We start from the raw sequence: 16,234 nt of genomic DNA, 5'->3' as shown, positions 1-16,234 counted from the left end.
TTTGTTTGTGTGCAGGATATCTCAAAAAGTTGTGGACGGATCCAGATAACATTTTGTGCACAGGTTGGGTGTTTGACAAGGAGGAACTGATTAGATTTTAGTGAAGAGCCGGATCCGAATCCGGCTACTTGAATTTTTAAGTGATTCTTCACCACTGAGAGATAGGGCCAAAAACGATATATAGCACGATATTCCAAAAAGTTGTGGTCGGATTCGGACGAACCTTGGTGGACACATTAGGTGTTAGAAAAGAAAGAATTTATTCAATTTTGGTGAAGATCCGAATCTGGATCTGATATTTTTTTAATGTGAATCTTTACCATTGAGAGATAGGGCAAAACCGATATATAGCAGGATATCTCAAAAAGTTGTGGACGGATTCAGACAAAACTTGGTGGACACATTGGATGTGTTGCAAAGACGAATTGATTCGATTTTGGTGAAGATCCAAATCAGGATCTGCATACGATAATAATTTAATTTCTAAAGTGATTCTTCACCATTGAGAGCTTGGCCAAAAACGATATATAGTACTGTATAGCATGATATTTCAAAAATGTATTGGGCCCAATATGTTCTCGTGGATCAGGCATTACGTGGCGGAGGTATGCGCTCTACCGAGTACCTTTCGAGTTGGGAGCTGTGGCAGCCTCTCAGCTGGCCTTCCACAAGTTGGCTTCGCTTTGATGGGCTCCATTAAGGCCGAAGTCACATTTGCCATGGCGGTCGTGGGGTCTCCAAAATCTACGGCCACAAGCAATTATACGGTGGCCGCAGTATTTCCACGGTCACACAATGTAGCAGTCACATATGTTTTTATTTTTCGGGGAGCCGCACGGCGTATTTATAAATTGTGGAGACCGAAAACGTGGGGGTGCCATACGGTCTTTGATTTGATGTCGCACGGTGACCTTAGGGCATCCCTGCGGCGGCCATAGAATTTTCAAGGCAGAAGCAAGGTAGCCTCAAGGTGCCTGCAAGGCGACGGCAGGGGGGCCCTAAGGCACATGTGCGGCCAGACGGACGGTAACGAGTGGGTATATATACCAGTTCTTTTTTTTTACTGAAATAAAAATATAACAGTTCGGAACATACCAGTACATGGTGCCCCCAGAATCCGAATTGAATTCGTTCCATGAGGCTGTTCGGATTGCAAAAAGTTCGATTCCCAAACTATTTTCCCAATAAGAAATAATGGAGTGAATTAATCTGTTCCTGGACCCCAAGAAAACCCACTTTCAAGACACTTTCAACTGAAATTCCCCATGCTTAAGGTAAAATAAGATGAGTCAATGACCTTCGGTGGCGGTGTATTCTATGGAAACTGGTACAATCACCAATCCAAAGGTTCACACAGGCTCGAACTCCGGCCTGGGTTCTGATCGCTCGCGCAGTCTGCGAGCGCTGCCCCCAGGGCAGCTCAACATGATGCCCCCAGAACCACAATCACTTTCATCAAACGCATCGGGCTGAGGTAATCATGGATATTCCAAATTACAACCGGTTTTACTGTGAAATTAAATCCTTGCCCGACAGTCCGTCACACCCACGGACTTCTTATAATAACCTGGACCAGCAACGGCCTCTGTCGACTGAAGTCAGAGGTCGACTGAAGTCGCCATGTTGCGTTGCCAATCCGAATTCACAGATTGAATATATTAATCTGTGCCGAATTTCTCGCTGGAAACAACATTTTTGTACAGCTTAATAAGAAGAACAGGATTTTCATTTCACTAACAACAGTCTCCGCCGCCCATATCACTACCAAGTTAATATAAGCTCAGCAGCACGAATCAATAAGGTGAGTGAGTACGAGGTGTCACAATTCTCATGAATGATTATCATATCATATGTCATATGATCTGATGATAATCAGTGTAATGTGTTGATGATAATCAATGTAATGTGTAATGTGTATAGCTCACCCCCTATGGCCTATAATATTTGTATTATTATAGGCCATAAGGCGGTAGCTTTCAGCCACCCCCTATAATAATAGGCCTTATGGCCTATAACACTGAACAACAAATTTCAAAAAAAAATTTTTACTGGAGATATGTAAAGTGATTAAGACTAATTTGGGTACGCTGATTTCAAAAATCATAACCGTTTTGCTGTATCACGTCAGGATTTTCAGGAAGAGAAATATTCCCATTGCCTAGAAGTCAGGATTTCAATGAAATTTACATATGTCTTTAACATGTCTATTTCGTACAATTGTTGTTAACTTGTGTTATATTTCTTTCTTTCAGATAAAGATGAGTAGGCGTTCCTGTACCAATCATCCTGACAACTTCTGTTATGTCTGTGGTCGGTATACCAAAAAAGATCAACAGCGAAGTATATCTACAGCAGTGAAAATGAAGGCCGCCTACTTTCACTACTTCGGGTGTAAGGTGGGGGACCAAGAACAGAGCTGGGCACCACACATCTGCTGCACAAGCTGTCACACAACCTTGACTCAGTGGTTGGTGGGCAAGCGCGCGAGCATGCCATTTGCGGTGCCCATGATATGGCGTGAGCCGCAGAATCATCATGATGATTGTTATTTCTGCTGCACAAGCATCGCCGGCTTCAACAAGAAGACTAAAGGTCACATCAAGTACGCTGACTGCGTCTCTGCTCGTAAACCTGTGCCTCATGATGACGAGAACCCCGTTCCAACACCTCCAGCTGATCAGAACATAGCTGTAAGCAGTGGTGAAGAGGATGGTGATGATGAACCTTTTGAACCCGACACTCAAGAATCACACCTTCTGAACCAGGGAGACTTAAATGATCTTGTAAGAGATCTCTCGCTGTCAAAGGCGAAGGCAGAGCTGCTTGGATGAAGGCTGCAGCAGTGGAATCTACTTGAACCTCACACCAAGATATCCTTGTTCAGAGCACGTCACAGAGACATGGCTGAGTTCTTTGAGATGGAAGACACGATGACATTCTGCAGTGACATCAACGGTCTGTTGAAAGAACTTGGGTGTGATCACGATCCTGCAGACTGGCGCCTCTTCATCGACTCGGGGAAGAACAGCTTGAAGGCTGTTTTGCTCCACAATGGCAACGAGAAACCATCAGTCCCACTGGCTCACGCGTTCGGCATGACAGAGACCTATGAGACTATGCGGCAGCTGCTTGATTCCATCAAGTACAATGACTTCAACTGGCACATCTGCGGAGACTTGAAAGTGGTGGCGCTTTTGTTAGGGCTGCAGTCAGGCTACACGAAATACATGTGCTTCCTTTGTCTCTGGGATAGCAGAGACGACAAGAATCACTGGACGAAGAAAGATTGGGAAGAGCGAAAAGAGCATGTACCTGGTCGACACAACGTGAAGCATGTCGCCCTTGTCGACCCAGCCAAGGTTTTCCTTCCACCAATCCACATAAAGCTCGGCTTGATGAAAAGTTTTGTACGGGCAATGGATCTGAATGGGCGTGGGTTTTTATACCTCAAGGAAAAGTTTGGCAACACCTTGTCGGAGGCCAAGATCAAGGCTGGTGTCTTTGTTGGACCGCAAATCCGACAGATTATGAAGGACGAAACTTTTCCGACAACTCTAAACCCCAAAGAGCTGGCAGCGTGGAGGAGCTTCAAAGCTGTGACGGACAACTTCTTGGGGAACGAGCGCGCGGACAACTATGAAGAAATAGTGCAGCAGCTGCTGGAGTCCTTCAGGAAACTTGGCTCCAGGATGTCCCTGAAAATCCATTTCCTACACCAGCACCTGAACTTCTTCCCTGACAACTTGGGAGCAGTCTCGGACGAGCACGGCGAGCGATTCCACCAAGACATTTCACTCATGGAGACGCGTTACCAAGGGCGGCACAACCCGAACATGATGGGCGATTTCTGCTGGTTCCTGCATCGTGAAACTGACACAGAGCAGCACAAACGCAAAGCCAAATTGCCTAAAGCATTTTTAATTCCATTCTAGTGGAGTTTTTCTGTAATTTCTATAATTTTGAAACATTCATGATGAAATAAATGAATAAATGAATTTTTGTAAATTTCATTGAAATCCTGACTTCGAGGCAATGTGAATATTTCTGTTACTGAAAATCCTGACGTGATACAGCAAAACGGTTATGATTTTTGAAATCAGCATACCCAAATTAGTCTAAATCACTTTACACATCTCCAGTAAAAAATGTTTGTTGTTCAGTGTAATTAATAATATATTGACCAATCATCAAAACATTGAACAGACATCGGACAACCTTAATAAATATGATCTATAATCTACAGACTAACCCATGGCCTCCTATTAATATGTGTATATTATAGAGGGTAGCTTTCTGTAGTGGGTTGAAGCATATTGAACCAGTACCAGTCTCATTAATGTTTTCATGATTGATCAATATATTATAGGCCATAGTGGGTAGCTTAAAGCTACCCTGTATGGCCTATAATATATTGATCAATCATGAAAACATTGAACAGACATTGGACAACCTTAATAAACATGATCTATAATCTACACACTAACGAGACTGGTTTGATATGCATTGACCGAGAGAAGATGACGATCAACTATTATAATCGCAGTAGGTTGAAACATAAGATATGTCGAAACCTCGGAGAAACACTTCAATGCAAATGGTTCGTAAACTATTGATGTGCAAATAGGATCAGTTTGCTGAATTTTTTTTCCTGATGGGTTTATCTTTCAATCCAGTGTTCATGGTTCGAACAACATGGTGGAGACGAATCTTTGGATAGTACTCATAGATGTGCTGTGTGAGAGAAAAAATTGAATTCTAGACGCCTGGAAAACTCATTTCCGGCGGTATTCCTGGATAATATCGGGTTTTTTTACATTTTCTTTCAAATTATCGACTGTACTTTGCCATCATTTAGATTGTTATACTGGCGTTTAGCGTTGAAATTGTAACTTCTTAAAATAATACTCTAAAAATAGATTGACGATTGAAAGAGAAAAAAAAGCATCAATAATCGCATTCTTACCGATGAAAGGTGCATGTGGAGCTCTTCCCAGACTTATTATTGCATCCGAACGCCACGCACTGTGGCATTTTTACGTTTACCGGTTCAAAATACTGGCAAAATAGTTAAAACTCTTCATTCATCTACAGGTTTTTTGAATTACGCGCGACGAGCGAGTCGCAACGCAACATGGCCGCTGAACCATTTCCGGTAACTTCAGGTCTCACTGCTGCGAGTAGATGGCATTGCTGGTCCAGGTTATTACAAGAAGTCCGTGGTCACACCACGTGATCGGATTGCTTTTTATGTTATTGATTAAAACACAAGATGAGTTAAAACAAGGACAAATGTGTCCACGAGCAGCGTCCTAAAGGTTTTGTCGGCTAAAAAAAAAAAAAAAAATTAAATATATATTTTTTAAAAACAACAACAACTTCCGATATTTCATCACGTGCCTTGATTAAGCCAATAGCGAAACGCGTCATAATGTATTTACGTATTTACGATATATCGTGTATTTACGAAATAAATAATGTATTTACGAAAATACAATACGATAAATGGAATAATCTTTAAATAGTAACGTGAACTTTTCGAAACTTTAAAGCAAATGTCCGAATATATTTAAAAGTTCATGATAGACGCTCTCAAAAGGCACCGTCTATGTGAGGATGTGTACATGTGCTCAGTATTTAAGGAGATCCGGATCTTGTATATACAAGAGCGGAGTCCAAGAGATTAAGGTATTAGCAGCAGCAGCAGCAGCAGCAGCAGCAGCAGCAGCAGCAGCAGCAGCAGCAGCAGCAGCAGCAGCAGCAGCAGCAGCAGCAGCAGCAGCAGCAGCAGCAGCAGCAGCAGCAGCAGCAGCAGCAGCAGCAGCAGCAGCGCCGAGCTCTCTATGAGCAGCGTTCGCTACGCGAGACGCTGCTAATAAACAAAAACAGCACAAATCAAGGTGAAAACACGAGGTAAAGTAGCGATCGACACGAGTACTTCCACCGACGAACTGAATGAACAAAGGGCGAAGATGCGTGTCGAACAGGTGGGGGAGACACGTGAACAAACATGAACGCTTCGTTGTGTTCGATTTTTTTTAAAATGTATTCGGTTTTTAGGGCAAAATTCATTTTTCATTGATAAGAGACTACGGCAGCCGCACGAATAACGCAAGCCCACCGTACGCCCTACGTACGGTCGACGTGAAATACAACTACGTCACAACTACGGCTTGTCGAATTGCTACGGCCAACGTAGAAATGAAAAAAGTTATAACTCCGCGTTGTAATTCCGCAGCGACCCCTACGGCCTGTGAAAGATAGCCAAACGGCGTAGGGCCACCATGAGGCCACCGCAGAAACTCTGTGGCCGCCGCACGTTTCTGTCAATTCAGAGGGCGTACGGCCGCCGTATCCTCTCCGTAGAGCAAATGTTGGCTTGAGGGTTCTCGACTCGACACTGTTCTCGTCGTGGTGTTTAACTGAATGTTGATGGCCTTCGTATGGGCACTTGCCGCCCAGACTGGCCTGGCAATACTCTGCTGTTGAGAATACGAGGATGAGAGTTGCCATGCGTAACGTGTTAGTGTCAGCTCCCTACGATGTTCCGGCAAGTTTCCAGATGAGGTTTATCCATGCCCTGACCTTCTCCTTGCATCTTTGCAGGTGTTCTTTGTAGGTTAGGGTCCAGTCAAATGGAACCCCAAGGTATTTGGGAGAGCGGACATTTTCAATTTTCATACCACAGAAGGTCACATCTACTTCTGCATTTGCTGAGCGATTGTCAAGATGGTGGGTGCAGACAGCTGTTTTGTTGGGATTTGTGCAGAGCTTCCATTTGTGTAAATACTCCTCCAGTATACCCAGATCTTGGGTGAGATGGTCACCGACAGGTTTTAGGTTGGGTCCCTGCGCTATGAGTGTGATGTCATCAGCATAGACGAGTTTGTAGGAGGTCATCATTGGCAAGTCGCTAACGTAGAGGTTAAAGAGGGCGGGGGCTTGAACAGATCCTTCAGGTAGGCAATGTTTAGTGTTCAAACACGACTGATTTTGCCGTTGAGGCTGACGTTGATATTTTGGTCCCCATGGAATACCAACAGAAGTCTGATTGTCTTCTGACAGCGGAAGACTTTTCAGACTTTGAAAAGGAGCCCTCAGTGCCAGACTGTACCATAGGCTGATGACAGGTCAACCAAGGCGGTTGCCATCTTTTGTTTCCTCTGGAAGCCAGCCTTGATCATTGTGGATATGGTGAGAACCTGATCACAGGTACTACGGCCAGGCCTAAAGCCTCCCTTCTTTTCAGGTGGGAAGGCCTCAAAGGTGGGGGTTAAACGGGACAGTAGGGCCCTCTCCATCAGCTTTCCCGTCACTGATAATAGGGATATGGGGTGTTAGTCGCAGTGCAAGTCTGCTGACTTACCAGTTTTTAGGATAGTTATAACATTAGCCTTATTCCAGGCTGCAGGAATTTACGCTGTTTCATGGACTGCAGTAAAAAGGGCCGCCAACCAGATCCGACCCTTTTCTCTGGGGTTTTCAAGGAATTCAGGGAAAATTCCATCAGCTCCTGCGGCTTTTATTCGTTTCTTCATCTTGCGGCTGTGGCTTCGATATTGCAGCGTCAATGTCTTTCTTTGTATATGGTGCTGACAGGTGGCTGCTCAGTGGGCTTTCATGGAGGTTTAGGAGGTAATCCCTTTTTACCTCCTGCCTTCGTGATTTGGAGGTCAGTGCCTTTCAGGTCTGGAGGAGATGAGATGCGATGGAATCAGGAGAAACTCTTGGGATGGCACCCATTTTCCTCAGCAATGCCCATGCTTTGCAGCTGTTGTGGGTGAAGTCTGTTGACTGACTGACAGTCGTAATCCCGCTCACAACTCTGGCTCCTTCCTATTCTTTTACAAAGGAATGCAGTTTTGTGTACTTTTCATATCCTTTGAAGCTATTAAAATTTCGATCAGTTTGCACCTTCCCACTATAAAATACAGTAGATTGGTGTTTAAACCAAGTTTGTAGCTTAAACCAATTTTGAGTTAGGCTGTCTGAAAAGAATAAGAAGAAGAATGACAAACAGGCATTTTTCTCTCTCATTCTTCTTGTTCAACGATGATGTCCCAAAGTTTAATGAGTGTTATTGGATGGGGAATTCTCCACAGATGACTGGTAAATAACTTAGAGGTTTGAAAATTTTATCCTGGTAGATTTTTTTTTTTTTGAGGATTTATGTTGTATTGAGCCAAAGGAATGTCTGGGCCCCATGGAATACCGGCAGTAGTCTGATTGTCTTCTGACAGCGGAAGACTTTTAAGACTTTGAGAAGGAGCCCTCAGTGCCAGACTGTGCCATAGGCTGACGACAGGTCCACCGAGGCGGTTGCCACCTTTTGTTTTCTCTGGAAGCCAGCCAGCCTTGATCATCGTGGATATGGTGAGAACCTGATCGCAGGTACTGCGGCCAGGCCTAAATTCCATCTGTGGAATTCTCCACAGATGACTGGTAAGTAACTTAGAGGTTTATAAATTTTATCCTGGTAGATTTTCTTTGAGGATTTATGTTGTATTGAGCCAAAGGAGAGTCCGGGCCATACCTCCATCATAAGTCCACTGACTTCTTGATACTTAAAATATTTGGACAGACCGAGAGCTTTTAAGTTGCCTCCACGTGTCTGTAAGAGACAATGGGCTGAATTATTTCAGATCTTTAAAATCGTTAAGGGATCTGACCAAATTGGCCTCCAGAAATTATTTGTTACAAGCAAAGTTACCCATCTCCCAAGAAAAGTTTAAGTTGATCTCTCAATTTAAATTATTTCATGTACTTTAAAAAGGTTAATTGTGTTGCAGTCTTGGTTTATTTCAGAGCCGAGGCTCTGAGCTACTAAAACTGCCCACAGCGAAATGGTGGTGCAACATCGGGTGGCAGAGGTTAGATCTGTCTAAACAGAGGGCAAGATAGCTGTTTTAAATTGTGTGTTGCTCCATGAAGTTCTGTATTAAATCTCCCTTAATCCAGCTGTTAATGTTGATTTTAAAGATTACTGGAAGGAACAATAAAGTGACTGACTACATTGCATCAAGAAAAGTGAAATTAAAATGCAACATTATAAATCGGTAGGTTTTCAAACACAGTGCGGGAAGCAAGCGGCCACAGTAAACGGGAGACAGACGAACGCACAGACAGACAGCACGGTTCACAACATTAATAGAGATGGACGAGGGCTTGAGAACTCGAGAGCACGTCATGAAGACAAGGAAACAGAATTGCTGAGTGCTGATCCCAACTCACACGAAATGTTTTTCTTCATAAGAAGTGTCAACTAATGGAATACACTACCAGGATAAGTTATCGATGTGACTACGTGCTATCAACCATTTCAAGTCAGCACTGGAAAAACATTGGACCGACCATCCACTGAAGTACAGTCCTTGCCGAGGAGGTTCCAGCGTACCGTAATGAGGTACAAATAAACAATGCTTCACGTCTCGACATTCAGCTAATTCAGAGAATCCTGGGTCGAAATATATATGGAGCTGACACTCTCGGTGCCTCAACTTTTGGATGGTATGAGGAATACATCTGTGTAATGTGAAGGCAAAATGTTCAACGGGTTTTTTTTTAAATATCGCATGGGCAAGCCAAGTTACGAGGTGGTTGTCACAGCAACAGAATTCAGCCAATCACAGCCGTGATCCAATCAGGTTGAGATAATGTCATGAGGAAGAGATATCTGCAACATGAAAACGAAATGTTCAACCGTTTTTGAAATATCAAGTTCACGAAAGGACATGGACGGATGATCGGTGGGTCGGTGGGTCCTCATTTTAATGTCCCACGTGAATGGGCGCGTGTGCTTCCTTTTTTTTTTTTTTTTTTGTATACCTTGGTCGAGGCTCGTATGAGAGCTAACACTGTTATGATGATATGTTAGGTGGTCATATTTTGGACCATTAGCTGTGTTAACCAGCTGTCAGGATTCTAACCTTGCTTGTAACTGTGCATTATTCAAACCTTGCTTTAAAAATGTTGCTTTAAATGTTTCAGGCTACCAATGTTCCATGCACCCCACTGTTTTTGGACAGCGTCCAGCTGTTCCTGTTTCTTGGAAACTAAGCCCTTATCACCCTTCCTGTTGCTCTGTGGTGGTGTGCCCTTAGTGCGACCTTGGAGAGAACTGTGGAACTGTTCCTTCAGTGTATGCTGCCCACACATTCCTATTCTCAGTGATCACCAAAGCTTTGCCTTTGTTATCAGCAGGTGCTGGTGAAGGAGTGTAGGAAGCTTGGAAAGTTATTAGTTTGCAAGACTTGCATATCTGAGAGTTGTGTAGGTGGCTTGGAAACTGTGGTTGCATATCTGAGAATTGACCGATTCAACTTCCCCTCGGGCCCGAGGGAGGGGGGAAAGAAGCCCACTGCCACATTTATTTCTTTTATTTCTTTGTTTCCTTATCCCTTAGCATACACTTTTAGTCCACACCCAGTTTTTCCTTTACACTTTTAGTCCACACCCAGTTTTGCTTTGTGTGATTATATATGTGATGGTTTTGAAGCATATTCTTAATGTGATTCAGGGGAGCCTGACTGAAGGGTCACTGAGTCACATTCCGCATGCGTGTGGTCTTCGGAAATAAAACGTGTAATTCGAGGATCCTCATCTGACTCTGTCATCTTACTCGGCCGAGTGGAGAGTCATAACAATTGGCGACGAGGATGGGATTCGACTGATGCTGGCGGTGTGGACGGTGGGACTCCACTTGGTGTACAGCGATCGCAAGGGATCAGCTAAAGAGTACGTGGCGATCGCACGTAGGGCACCTAAAATAGGGAGCCCCAGTTAGGCGAGCGCTGTACACTTGGTGGGTTGCGCCCTGCCGGACGCAGCTCCAGGATCTGCTCGAATCAAGAACTGTAACGGTAAACACATATGAGGTGATTCGAATGCGGTTTGTCTGAAGAGCACAAAGGGGAAGGGCTGTCAGGCAGTGTTTGTAGAGCCGGTAAGGGTCGAGGATAAAGGTATCCGTGTGAAATAAGGAGGAAACAGGTTGGAATCCTGTACCAAGAGAGGGAAGGTTAGAGGCCTTCATTGGGTTTGAGGCTATTAGGCGGCGGGTCGAAAGGGACCTCAGTCCCGGAGTAAAAGGAGAAACGATTTACAGCTATTAGGTGGCTGATTGAAAGGGACCTCGGTCCCGGTGTAAAAGGAGAAACGATTTACAGCTATTAGGCGGTTGATAAGATAAGAACAAAAGAATGGGGAATAAATCTTCAAAGAACGAGAAGATACCAAAAGGAACAACATTGAAAGTTATCAGTGACAAATATGGAATCGATAACGTAAAGGGAATACAGGACTGGGTGAAGTGGACCGCGGGAAGAAAAGATCCCTTTCCGCTGACTGGATCCTTAGATCCAAAGATATTAAACACAGTGAGTAATGCGCTGATAGAGGGCAAAGCAGGAGGCCTGAAACAAAGTGGACCACACTGGAAAGCATTGGCCGCGTGGCTAATGGAGTCGCAAGTCGAGACAGAGCATAGGCGACTCGGACTAGAAGGGACTGTGAACCAACGGAAAATACAAGACGAGGAACGACAAGGGAGACTAAAACAGGCGCTAGACCAGCTAACGGAAGTTAAGACACAGGGAGAGGACAAACAGAGGGAACTAGACCAAGTGTTAGCGCAGCTGACGGAGGTCAAGATACAGAGTGAGGAGAGACAGGAGAAGTTGAAGCAGGCGTTAGCACAGATAGCAGAAATCAACGACGACGTGAACCGAAAGACGTCAACCCGACTTGGGACAACAAAAGGAATTTACCCTGTCTTGGAAGGGGACAGAGTAAAAGGAGGGACCGACATTCACCAGTTCCCCATGATACAAGCAGCAGGGGGAGATTGGGTTTGGAGATCATGGACCCCACAAGACATTAGGGGAGTAAAAGCTAGCATGGAAGAATGTATAAAGAAAAACCCAAGAAGGGCCATTCAGATATTACACGACCAGATAAAAATGCAGGGGGCAACCAGGACAGACATAGGGTTTATCTGCACTGCTGTCCTGCCCAGTGCGGTTTGGAGCCGGCGTGCGGCAGCCTGGAGTGTAAAAATGGAAGGAGAAACAGATACCACCTTAAACCAACATTACCCAGAGGGAGCCGACCGGGAGGCACAGGCACTGTACAGGGGAAGAGTACAAACCCTGATGGAAGAACTTGCGGCAGAGATGGCCCCAAGGGTAATGGATTGGCAGGCAATACAGGATGTCACACAGAATCCCAAGGAATCACCTGGGGAGTACAAGGCACGACTGTATGAGCAGATCGAACTGCACTCAGGATTTATTAACATCGCACAGACGCCCCTCCATTTCCTGAACACTATGTTCGTAGATGGACTGTGTGACGAAGTAAGGCGAGAGGTGAAAGCGGACATGCCAGGGTGGAAAACGGCTGATGTAGATGCCGTGTTTGAAAGGGCAAGACAGGCTTGGCAGACTCTAAGAGAAGAGGAACGGAGAGGAAAGAAAGATACCAAAGCTCTAGTTGCAAGAAATCTCGAATTGAAAAGCCGTAAATACGAAGAGAGGGAAAGCAGGCCTCGCTGGGAAAATCCAGATTGGGAACCCCGGTATGAAGCCGAACGGGACCAGCGGAGACCTTGGAACCGAGAGAAGGAGCCGCAAAAACAGGGAGAATGCTTTAACTGCGGTCAATCCGGGCACTGGTTTCGGGACTGCCCGGCACCGCCTAAACAACGAGGCTGGGGCTCGCGGCCACCACAACAGCAAGAGAGACCAACGGCGCCCCCTAGAGAGTATGAGAGGAGAAGGGAGACAGCAGGAAGAAACTATTGACATGAGGACACCGTGGTGGCTCCGCAAAGGGAAACGCGGAATGTAAGGGAATTGACCACGACCTTAAACGTAGAGGGGAGACAAGCAACATTCCTGGTAGATACAGGGGCCACCCGGTCAACACTAAAACAAGGAGAGATAAAGAACCTGCCACTCTCAGGTGAGTCAGTGAGTGTGGTGGGGGTTTCGGGACAGAGAGAGGATATCTCGATTTCGGACAAATTACGAATTGAAGTAGGTCCCCTGCGGGGAGAACATGCATTTTTGGTAGCCAAACACACCCCGATGAATTTGTTAGGAAGAGATTTGTTGTGCAGAATGGGATGTACCATAACATGCAAGCAAGACGGAGTTTTCATAGATGCTCCGCTGGCATTGCAAGAGGAAGTAATGACCCTCATGATGACCGAACTCGGACCGGTAGTCTATTGGTTGCGGGTTGTGTCACAAGAGGGGAGAGATAAACTGACTCGGGATTGGGAAAGTGCGAAAAGATTGCGGGACGTAGAGGAATGGTTGCGTGGCAACGACATTGAATTGAAAGAAGTGGAACTGCCTTTACACTGTACGGTCTATTATGACGAAACAGGGCAGGATTTTGATTACTCGGACAGAGTACATGAAGAGTACGCTACCACACGCACTTTAATGACAACCACTTTGTGGATCGGAAAAGAGGGAGCGGCAATGGAGGTGGAGCTAACTAACAAGGAACGTGAGCTAATGAAGCACAGAGAAGGACTTACCTCGCACGTCTCAATGGCGGTCGGTAAAGGTCATAGTGCCGAAGAACTGGGAAGAATGTTGACCAGGTTGAGATGTGCCTCGGAACCACCAGGGAGGGATAGTGAAACCCAGAGCACTTTACAGGCCAGTCGACAGGGGGATGGATGGAAGGTATGCTTACCTGATCAGATTTTGTCATGTATGTTAGAAAGGCATGAGATGAACAGCGAAAGGCCACGCCGCCAGACCAACAGGGAAACAAGAACGGAGGAAAGACTACAGGAAGTACCTGTTGAATTATGGACACGACATCCGAATGACGTGGGCAGAGTGCTAGCCGCAACGCCCGTGTCTATCCAGATAAAGGAGGGGGTACCCCTGCCTCGAGTGGCTCAATACCCGTTGCGCAAAGAGGCAATAGAAGGGATCGCTCCAGTGATAGCATCATTACGCGACCAAGGGGTGATAATACCTACTAAGAGCCAATGTAACACACCAATCCTGCCGGTGGAGAAGCCCGGAGGAAACAAATGGAGGTTTGTACAGGATCTACGAGCAGTGAATAAGTGTGTGAAAGCGTCCTTTCCCGTGGTGCCACACCCGGTTACGATACTGTCAGGGGTGCCGTCCACTGCGACGCATTTTTCCGTGGTAGACTTGTGCTCAGCGTTCTTTAGCATACCGCTAGCCAAAGAGTCGCAACACTTGTTTGCCTTCAGCTACGACGGACAACAATACACCTGGACTGTACTTCCGCAGGGGTTCTGCGATAGTCCAACGCTGTTCTCGCAGGCTCTGAAGGAGGACCTGGAGGACATAGAGCTCCCGGAAGGATCAGTCATGATACAATATGTGGACGACCTGTTGGTATGCTCGGACAATCAAACGAAATGTGAAACGGACACTGTAGCGCTGCTAACAGCTCTCGCCCGAAAGGGCCACAAAGTCAGCAAAGACAAATTACAGTTTTCGCAGCCAAGGGTGACGTATTTGGGACATATACTGGAACAGGGGCAGAGGAGCCTCGGAGCTGAACGGGTGGAGACAATCCTAGAGCACCCAAAACCCACTACATTGCGACAATTGCGGCGGTTCCTCGGAATGACGGGGTACTGCCGGCAGTGGATCCCTGATTATGCAGTTAGGGCGCGATCACTGTACGACATGGTAAAGGAGGCAGAGGGGGATAAGATCTCCTGGACGAATGGTGCGAACAAAGACTTTGAAACATTGAAACAGGCCTTGTCAAAAGCACCAGCATTGGGGCTACCGAACTATGATCTTCCCTTCACCCTATTCGTCCATGAAAGAGGAGGGTTCGCCCAAGCGGTGCTGACGCAAGAACACAGAGGAAAGAATAGGCCGATTGCGTACTACAGTAGTCATTTGGACTCGGTCGCCGCCGCCTATCCTGGGTGCTTACGGGCAGTAGCAGCAACGCAATACGCAGTAACCGCAACAGCGACGCTGGTTTTGGGTTCTCCGCTGACCGTGAAGGTACCGCATGATGTGGCGGCGCTGATACGGCAAAATAAGACACAACATATATCAGCGGCACGAGCAGTTCAACATGATTTGGTGCTGTTGCAGGCAACTAATATAACGATCGAAAGATGTTCGCCACTGAACCCAGCCTCCCTAATGCCAGCGGGCGATGAGGGAGAGGCACATGTGTGTGAACGAGTGCTGGTGGAAGAGACAAAGGCTAGGCGTGACCTACAGGAAGCCCCGATCGAGAATGCAGAATTGGAACTGTTCGTGGATGGAGCGGCGAGGAAGAACCGATGGGGAAAAACCATCGCTAGCTTTGCAGTATGCACCGCAAGCGCCACCTTGAGGAAACAATTGTTACCAAAGGGATTTTCAGCCCAACAAGCTGAGCTGGAAGCATTGATATGCGGGTGTGAGCTGGGTGCGGGTAAGACATTGAACATATACACAGATTCTAGGTATGCCTGGGGCATCTTACATGACTCCGCTGCCATTTGGGCCCTGCGTGACTTTAAGACGTCCTCAGGGAAGGTTATCCGACACGGGGACCTGATCAAACGACTGATACGAGCAGCACAAGAGCCGCAACAGATTGCAGTGATTAAATGCAAAGCTCACACAGGAGGGACAGATGAAGTGTCAAAAGGCAATGAAAGAGCAGATTTAGCGGCAAAAGCAGTGCTCGATGAGGAGGAGGCGAACCCACAACCAACGACCGAACTTTACGTGGAGCAAATGGTAGACGGTCCACAAACGCAAGAACAGCTGAAGGACCTGCAGGTCTCCGCAACCATGGAAGAACAGGAATCATGGAGGGTGAAGGAGGGTGCAAAGCAAAACATACATGGAGTATGGGTGGATGAGCGAAATAGACCATTTGTACCCCGGATATTGCTACCATGGCTCGCCCTCACTGCACATGCGCAGGGCCATATGGGAATAAAAGGGGTGGCGGAAATTATTCGTCAAACCTGGAATGCCCCAGGTGTAACAACAGCAGCAACAGACGTGGTTAGCAATTGTGCGACCTGTGGTAGACATAACAGGAAGTATGCCGCCAAGAAACGGGGAGCACACCCACCCCCGTCCGGACCGTTTCAACACCTTCAGATGGATTTTATAAAAATGCCGGCATACAAACATCACCAATATGTGCTGGTAATTGTGGATATGTTTTCTAAGTGGGTAGAGGCCTTTGCCACGACCAATCAGGAAGCTGA

General features: G+C 46.2%; 1 protein-coding gene across 6 annotated transcripts in view; it reads right to left on the bottom strand.

Moving 5' to 3' along the window:
- Positions 1–16,234, bottom strand: part of LOC147034176 (uncharacterized) — a 173,792-nt gene that overhangs the window by 129,128 nt on the left and 28,430 nt on the right. For 2 of the 6 annotated variants that reach the window (XR_015057432.1, XR_015057434.1), the window contains exon 1: positions 4,964–5,146. The exons of the other annotated variants lie outside the window; for them this stretch is intronic. The gene's annotated coding sequence lies outside the window, so the exon portion shown is untranslated. Of the gene's footprint in view, positions 1–4,963; positions 5,147–16,234 lie in introns of those variants that run through there. 6 annotated transcript variants of the gene reach the window in all.

This window comes from Eptatretus burgeri, chromosome 1 (genome assembly GCF_056783735.1).
Source record: "Eptatretus burgeri isolate ZD-2024b chromosome 1, Ebu_testis_v1, whole genome shotgun sequence".
NCBI classification, from domain to species: domain Eukaryota; kingdom Metazoa; phylum Chordata; class Myxini; order Myxiniformes; family Myxinidae; genus Eptatretus; species Eptatretus burgeri.
The sequence above is the reverse complement of the archived record's forward strand: the minus strand, read 5'-3'. Positions and strand labels throughout refer to the sequence as shown.